Here is an 8,053-nt window from a genome sequence, read left to right on the forward strand (position 1 = left end):
ATGCTCAATCTTCTACTACTTTTCATCATTTCACTGTCAAATCTTGCTTTGTTTGTTGTCAATCTCTTGCTTTGCAGTTTGTTTGTTGACGTTTTAGTTGAATCTTCATCATGCAAGTTTTAAATCACTACTGCATGCAAGAAACCTTTCACATTCTGGAGGCCTTCCATCTTCCACCATGCATGTGATAACAACTATAAATCCTTGTAGATCATTCTTCTCCTCATCTTAACATTGCATGTTATCAATGAAACTTGTTTATGAGCTTTCTACAGGTAGAGCGCATTTCTTGAGCTCGAAGCTCCTTCAGCCTTGAAAACTGCGACCTGCTTGACCTAGTTTTCTTCCTAAACGCATGGGCACATCACAAAGGCACAAAGCCTTTCCCTTTGACCCTTCAGAGTGCTACAATGCACCCTCCTTGCCTTAGGGTGCATGTGTGCATAACGAAGCTCCATCCATTCAGCCCTTCAGCATGCGATAGTGTGCCCTCCTTTGCCTTTAGCACATAGGTGTACTTTGAATACCCAAAGCTCTATTTTCTTCATCCTTCATCCTTTTAGAGTGTGACTATGCATCCTCCTTGTTTCCTAGGGTGCATAGGTGTATAGGGAAGACCTAAAAGCCTCGTTTCCCATTCCTTTGACCCTTCAGGGTGATATAGTGCGCCCTGGCTAATTTTTGCCTCTTTCTTGAGCACATGAGTGCAATATGAAGCCCCGAATAACCATCATGTCCCATTCACACTTTATGAGTGCGCCCTCCTAGTTTGCATGTGTATTTTGCTTGCATGCAAGTTATTTTTGGTTGTCATTCATAGTTTTTCATGATCTATCATCCGTAATGACTCTTTGAACGTGTTTTACAAGTATTGTTGTGTATTTAGTTGTTTTAAGTTGACCTTATCGCTATGAGTGTGATTCCACAAACAAGTGACCGTGCTACAAGTGTCGCCATTATGTCGTCATTTGTTGGAGACATGTCGCCTTGTAAAGTAGCCTCAAGAGAAATTTCAGAAGCAAGCATTGGTGAGTCGATTGAAGTTTCAAAGCCCAATGTTCTTATATATGCGAACACTCAATTTTTTATTGACAAGACTACAAAGGTTACTTGGAGCAATATCTATAACACATTCATGCAGGAGAAGTTTCTTGAGGACTTAGAAGATGTTCATGCATATATCAACATTAAGAAGTCCAGGATACATAGGATCACATGCAAATTCCCAGTCATGCCATGTGTTGAAGCTATTGAATGGATCATCACACACATGGATGACTCTCACCTTGTGCTTCGCAGTGAGAGTGGCAGTCATCTTGCCACCTATTATGGTGAGGATATGCAAACATTTTATAAGATGATCAAGCCCAATGAGTATGAAAATGTTAACTTCTATGTGTAATGGGCCACCCTTGACACAACTGATGTTATCAAACTATGGTATCGAGAACCTGCAAAGTTTCGCCATCGTCCATCAACAATTTATCCGTCAAATATCTTAAGAGAAGTATATCAGTATTTGATGGTTATGTATTGTCAGATGTTTAGGCTTAAGAACATTGAAGTGTTCCAAGAGAATTGAATATATATGCTCAATCTAGTGGTGAACTGTGGAAGAGCCTTCAATTTGGTGGATATATTATCATATGAACTATAGTGATAGGTGGGGCAGGCTAAAGCAACTTTACAGGCAAATCAAGTTCCATAATTATACATGTCTGCATATCTCCTAGATGGGATCTGTGCACGGTATGTGTTCCTGAAACTATATTGGAACTAGGCTCCTAAATAAAAGTTCCCAGTTGATTTCCACTTTAGTGTGTTATTGGAAGGAAGCTTCAAAGGTGCATACAACAGGTTGGCTGAACATTTCTTTGCAGTTATTTTTCACCTGATATTCAACAACGATCTGCCATGGATGACTGATCAAGTGAAGGAGTCACTTCAAGATATCGCATACTAGTTTGTATCTCCTAAGGGCACATATACTAGATGATTTAGATGTCAAACAACCCCTCATCTTATGCCGCGATATGTGACAAACAAGTTTATCGTGCAAGTGGTGGCAAATCAACTCGATAAGGGGTTGTTGGGAATTCGTCATAGGAGGAAGAAAGCCACTTGGCCTATCTTTCCATTGAGGATTAGATTGTACGAATTAAAGAGTCACGAGGGATTGGAAATCAAGATAAAAGAGCCGAAGCACCTACACTTCGCCACCAAATACTTCCATGCATATGATCTTGGGTAAATTGTTAGGTTGCATTATTAAAGGGTCAATGATAACACAATGTATTCATCATTGTCGAGACCCGAAGAAGAAAAGATAAAGAACTGTTATAATTCCAGAATGAAGGCACATCCAACCACACAGGCCAGTTCTCCCCACGACCCACCAACTCAGGACTTGCAAGAGCAAGAGCAAGAGGAGGAGGAAACAACACTTCTAATAAAGCAGCTAGTTCCCAGGAAAAGGATCAGGTATTCATCGGGCGAGAGCAGTAGGAAATGGAAGGTCGATCCTTTAAACACAAGAGCTACAAAAACAGAGCTAAAGAGGATAGAAGGGGAAGAAGAAGAAGAGGAGGAGGAGGAGAAGAAGAAGAAGTAGAATGAGTTTCTTGAGAACCAACAAATAGAAGAAAAATAGAGGCAGTCTCAAGGGGAGGTAGCAACGCAGAGGCTAGAAGAAGAACAACTGACTCGAGATGGAGGAGGAGTAGTTAGAGGAAGAAGATACCATCCATCCCATGGATGATGAGCCCAGTACTCCAGGTGAACAACCACTAACGGGAGGTCATCTTCCATTCAAAGAGATGGGGATCACACCTCCACTAGTAGATAGAGTCATGGACATATGCAATGTAACATTTAATCAATTAAAGAAGAGGATCATGCTGCAAAGGCATAGATACTTCCCACAGGATCCTCAGAATCCAGTCTCAGTAGTGACATAAAAGGTGATCACCTCCAACACTAGAAGGAATCCAAGGGTGGTCATGGTGACAAATGTTGCATTCGCCACAGTGGCACAGGATAACTCAGAGTACTTGCTGAATGAGAATGTCAGGTTGAGAAGAGAACTTGTTGCGATGAAGCAACAAGTAGAACATCTTGCAGTGGAGAACCAACGACTATCATCACATAACTCCAATACCGCAGAATGGAAGTCAACCATGCTAGATGAATTGGGACCAATGGAGGACACTATGGCATGACTATATGACGAGATGATACTTATACAACAGGTCATGGCTCCTCTCATTGACATTCATAAGAATGCACAAGAAGTGGTGAAACTCCTAAAGATAATAACCTAAGCAATTGACTAGATGCAGGAGTGGACTGCCAAATATCCAAATGACCTGCAACATTTGGAAAAGAGGGATAAAATCTATGCATAAATTGAGAGTGCAGTTGACACTCCACCTACAAAACTACTCACATCTTGGAGCATATTCGGTTAACACCATGGCTGCCTACAGCTGACTGCATAATGAGTTTGAGTCTCTTACATAGAAGCAAGGGATGCATACCATCAAATCTCTTGAAGCAATCAAAGGCAGGGAGGTCATCTTCCAGGAGATCAAGGATTACATTGAACAAATAAAGCAAGTAACAGAACATGAAGTCTTGGAGGTGACCAAAGATGTTATTCAAGAGTATGCCTTTGCACCAATCAAATCACACATGAAGCTTTCAAGGTTGTGCAATAATGTCCAATCAAGCTCCAAAGATATACTATCAGAGGCATTGGAGGTGAAGGTGCGCTACAAAGGAGACTTGTCAATTCGAGTTGAGGCCATCACAAAGAAGTTCAGAGCATGGCACACTTACATCACAAGTGAACTCCATTAAGAAGCAAATGATCCATCCATTTGATGAATTTTGTCCTTTAGCAGTTTTGTATTATTAGGCCACCGTCTCATTTGTAAATTGTCTTATGTGATAAATGTTGTGTAATGAAGGCCAAGGGACACATGTGGAATATGAAAAGCCACACTGGAATGTAATGAATCATATTAGAATATGAATAGTCATAGGAACTCAAGAGTCTCAAGGAAGCTTAGAAGTCATTGCGTTTGTTATAAATAGCTCCTCATAACTCAAACATGGGGCTTTTTGTCAGGATTTTGGAGGCCTACCCTTGGCTTCTCTTGTACTGCATAGGAGATATACCATTATTTGGAGAAGCAATTTGTGGCTTCATGTTCCACTATTGGATACAATGATTCACTCATGTAACAATGTACCTGGGATATTGCACTATAATTGAAAGCTCAATGAGTCGGTATTCCTTTATTCATCTATCATAGATGTAGTTGAACTATTATGGTTATGTGTACGATTTATGTTGTTTTATTCACATACTAAGTTAATGAACTATTTTATTGCTTAGCTATGTCATCTATCAACAATTGTTTTTTACTATGTGGACTAATCTGCAGGTATTCCACAAATCTCTCTCATTTCCCCCGGCCCCCCTTTAGGATAATACTATTACTTTTCTAACGGGTGGCTCATTTCTCTCTCTAGCCGTGTAAGTCTCCCTTATACACCTTACATTGGGAGCCTCACAAAGCTCACATTAAATCTGACCCAAAGAGGCGTTGTGTTCTCTTATGTTCGATTGTAACCAAGGTATTTCTTGCTATTCCAACAATGGCCAGGTCCTATGATCGGATGGGAATCCTACACCAAACAATGTGAGGTCTAATTGGGACTTCACATTTGGGAGATTCCCTTGCAATGTTGGTGGAATCCAACACCGTCAACATAAACTATAGTGCAGTGTTGCATAGAATGGATTAACAATTAACTATAGGATGATTGTTCTTGCATAGAAGGACCGTCGATACAAGAATCATGACAAAGATACCAATTGAATTGTAAGTTAGTGACCACCTTGGCCTGCATCATTGCTTCATGGCTACCACACTTGACTACATCGTGGTCCTCAGTGTAGACCATCTGGTAACTCTTAGGGATGAAGGGTAGAATCCAGAGCATGAACCTCATGTGAATGAACCACACCCCTAGAACACCAATGACGTGGAGCACACCATTGTCATTAGAAAGCTCTATGACAACGGAACCTTGAGCAATGTCACCAACAAAGTAACGACAACGATGAGCTGAAGAAGCTAGTGGTAGTGCCCCTCTACACCCATGTGGTTTGCTAAGTGAAGGTGGAAGAGCTGTAGCTCCTGACTGAAGGTAAGTGCACTGATCATGTGTAGTGCCCTTGGCGGAAGCGTGAGCTTACTAAGTCTCACCTATAAAGCAACATAAGCATAGATAAGAAAGAACAACGATATGGAGGAATGCTCGAAGTCGTGAAGTTATTGAGGTGCTTTGACAGGATGCTCCAGTGTTTCTAAGTGTTTGTGTGTGTTTGTGTTAGGAAACCAACTCACAAAAAGATAGAAAAGATAGATCAACGCCTTAGAATTCAACCTCTTCAAGGGGGCAACCTCCTTTACATTACACAAATGAACAATTCTTGGATGATACAAATGATTAAACCTCCCTTCTATATATAAGAGTCTAAGGGGTCACAGTATAATCAAGCTGACATAACAGTAATAACATAAGGGCACAACAATAACAATAGTGGGTTTCCATGGGGCACACTAATAATAATACGGTGATAATAGGGGCACAATAATAACAATAAGGGATATAATGACAATAGTAATGGGGGAATCACTAGTATTATAGGGACCTAACATGCCCCTCTCCTTCCGAAAAGTGTTGTCCTCAACGCTTGAGTAGTTCTAGATGCTTATGTATAAAATTCTCATCCTCCCATGTGGAATCTTCAACGGATAAGTTCTTCCACTTGATGAGATACTCCGAAATTGATTGATTTCATAGCTATTGAGTTCTTGTTTCTGTGACTGCTTCCAGTTCCAATATGATTTTTCCTTCCTCGTCAAGTTCTGGCAATATTGTTTGAACTGGGAGCTTGTCACCTATAACCTTCTTTAAACATGAAACATGGAAAACTGGGTGCACTCGGGAAGTTGCAAGAAGTTCCAATTTGTATGCCATAGTACCAATCTTTTGCAACACCTTATACAGACCATAATACTTTGGTGATAGTTTATTATCCTTCTTAGCTTGCTTGAAGGACATTTGTTTATATGGTTATAGCCGAAGGAATACCTAGTCACCTACATCAAAACTTCTTTCACTGCGATGTTGATATGCCTGTTGTTTCATTCTATTTTGTGCCAATGTGAGGTTATCCTTTAGGAGTTGTAGAACTTGTTGTTGATGCTCAATGTGATGTTCCATTGCTTGAACCTTAGAATTTTCTCTTAAATATGATGTGATGGATGGTGGATGATATCCATAAAGTGCCATAAATGGGGTCATTTTTGCTGCAGTATGGAAGGAAGTGTTATACCACCATTCAACCAGTGGCAACCATTTGACCCATTATGTCTGTTTATCAGATACAAAGCAACAAAGATATCCTTCCAAACATTTGTTTACTATCTCAGTTTGCCCATCAGATTGAGGATGATAAGATGAGCTATGAGCTAACTGAGTACCGAGACAAGAAAATAATTTTGTCCAAAAATTTCTAGTGAAAATGGGATCTTTGTCGCTTAAAATAATCTTTGGGTTTCCATGTAGCTTTTGGATTGTTTCCATAAATGCAGTAGAAATTGTACTGGCTTTAAATGGATGCGTGATAATGCACAAAAGTGTGCATACTTGGTAAGTCTGTTGACTACCACAATGATGACACTCTTTCCTTCAGACTTAGGTAAACCTGTGAAAAAATCCATTGAAACCTCCTCCCAATGTTGGTTTGGAATGGATAAAGTTTGTAATAGACCTGGGGTCTTCATTGTTTCAACTTTATTTTGTTGGCAAACTAAACATTCCGCCACAAACTTTTGAATATTTGATTTAAGGTCATCCCAAAAAAAATCATTCTTAATGTTGTGCTAGGTTTTTAAAAATCCTGAGTGCCCTCCTAAGGGAGAAGTGTGCAATTCTATAAGAATCTTTTGTTTGAGTTCGGAATTCTTACGTAGGTATAAGCGATCTTTGTACCATAACGAATCATTTTTCCAGCTAAATGTATAAGATGTACTAGGATCTTGTTGTAGCTTTTCAATGAGTGCCCACACTTCTTCATCATTCTTCCATTCATCCCTTGCTTTGTTTATCCAATCTGGTAGGATAATAGAAATGGTGCACAACAATGCTTCCACATCCTCATCCTTTCTTGAGAGTGCATTTGCCACAACATTTTGCTTCCCTTTTTTGTAGATGAGTTCAAAGTCATAACCCAACATCTTTGTGACCCATTTTTGTTGCTCTTTAGAGGATAATCTTTGTTCTAAAAGTATTTAAGACTATCATGATCTGTTTTTACCTTGAAGTGTCTTCCCATTAGGTAGGGTCACCATTTCTTAAGTGCATGTAGTATTGCCAACATTTCCTTCTCATAAATAACTTTGTGTAAATACTTTCCTTTGATTGGATGACTTTCAAAAGCAATGGGTCTTTCATCTTGCATTAAAACAACACCAATTCCATTTCCTGAAGCATCACATTCCACAATAAAGGTTTTTGTGAAGTCCGACGTAGCTAAGATCGGTGTTTGGCACATTGCCTCTTTAAGATGTTCGAAGGCCTTTGTTGCTTCTGGAGTCCATGAAAATGCACCTTTCTTCAATAATGTTGTTAGAGGTGCTGCTATTCTCCCATAATTCTTAACAAACTTGCGATAATACCCTGTCAACTCGAGAAATCCTCACGGATGCTTTATGGATGTGGGGATTTTCCATTCCTTAATGGCTTTAATTTTGCTAGGGTCTACCTTAACACCTTCATGAGATACAATATGACCCAGATATTCCACCTCTTGTACTCCAAAGAAACATTTGGAGCTTTTTGCATATAATTGTTTCTCCTCCAACAATTTGAGCACCATGTCAACATGTTCAACATGATCCTTCCAAGACTTGTTGTAGATTAGTATATCATCAAAAAATACTAACACAAATTTTCTAAGGAAGGATTTGAAAAT

General features: G+C 39.6%; 1 pseudogene; it reads right to left on the bottom strand.

Annotated features, from left to right (window-relative positions):
- Positions 1 to 4,815: 4,815 nt before the first annotated feature.
- Positions 4,816 to 7,074, bottom strand: LOC149212136 (uncharacterized; annotated as a pseudogene).
- Between the last annotated feature and the right edge of the window lie 979 nt (positions 7,075 to 8,053).

Source organism: Pinus tabuliformis, chromosome 1_1 (assembly GCF_031772625.1).
Source record: "Pinus tabuliformis cultivar Carrire ecotype Pingquan chromosome 1_1, CPIR1, whole genome shotgun sequence".
Classification (NCBI taxonomy): Eukaryota; Viridiplantae; Streptophyta; class Pinopsida; order Pinales; family Pinaceae; genus Pinus; species Pinus tabuliformis.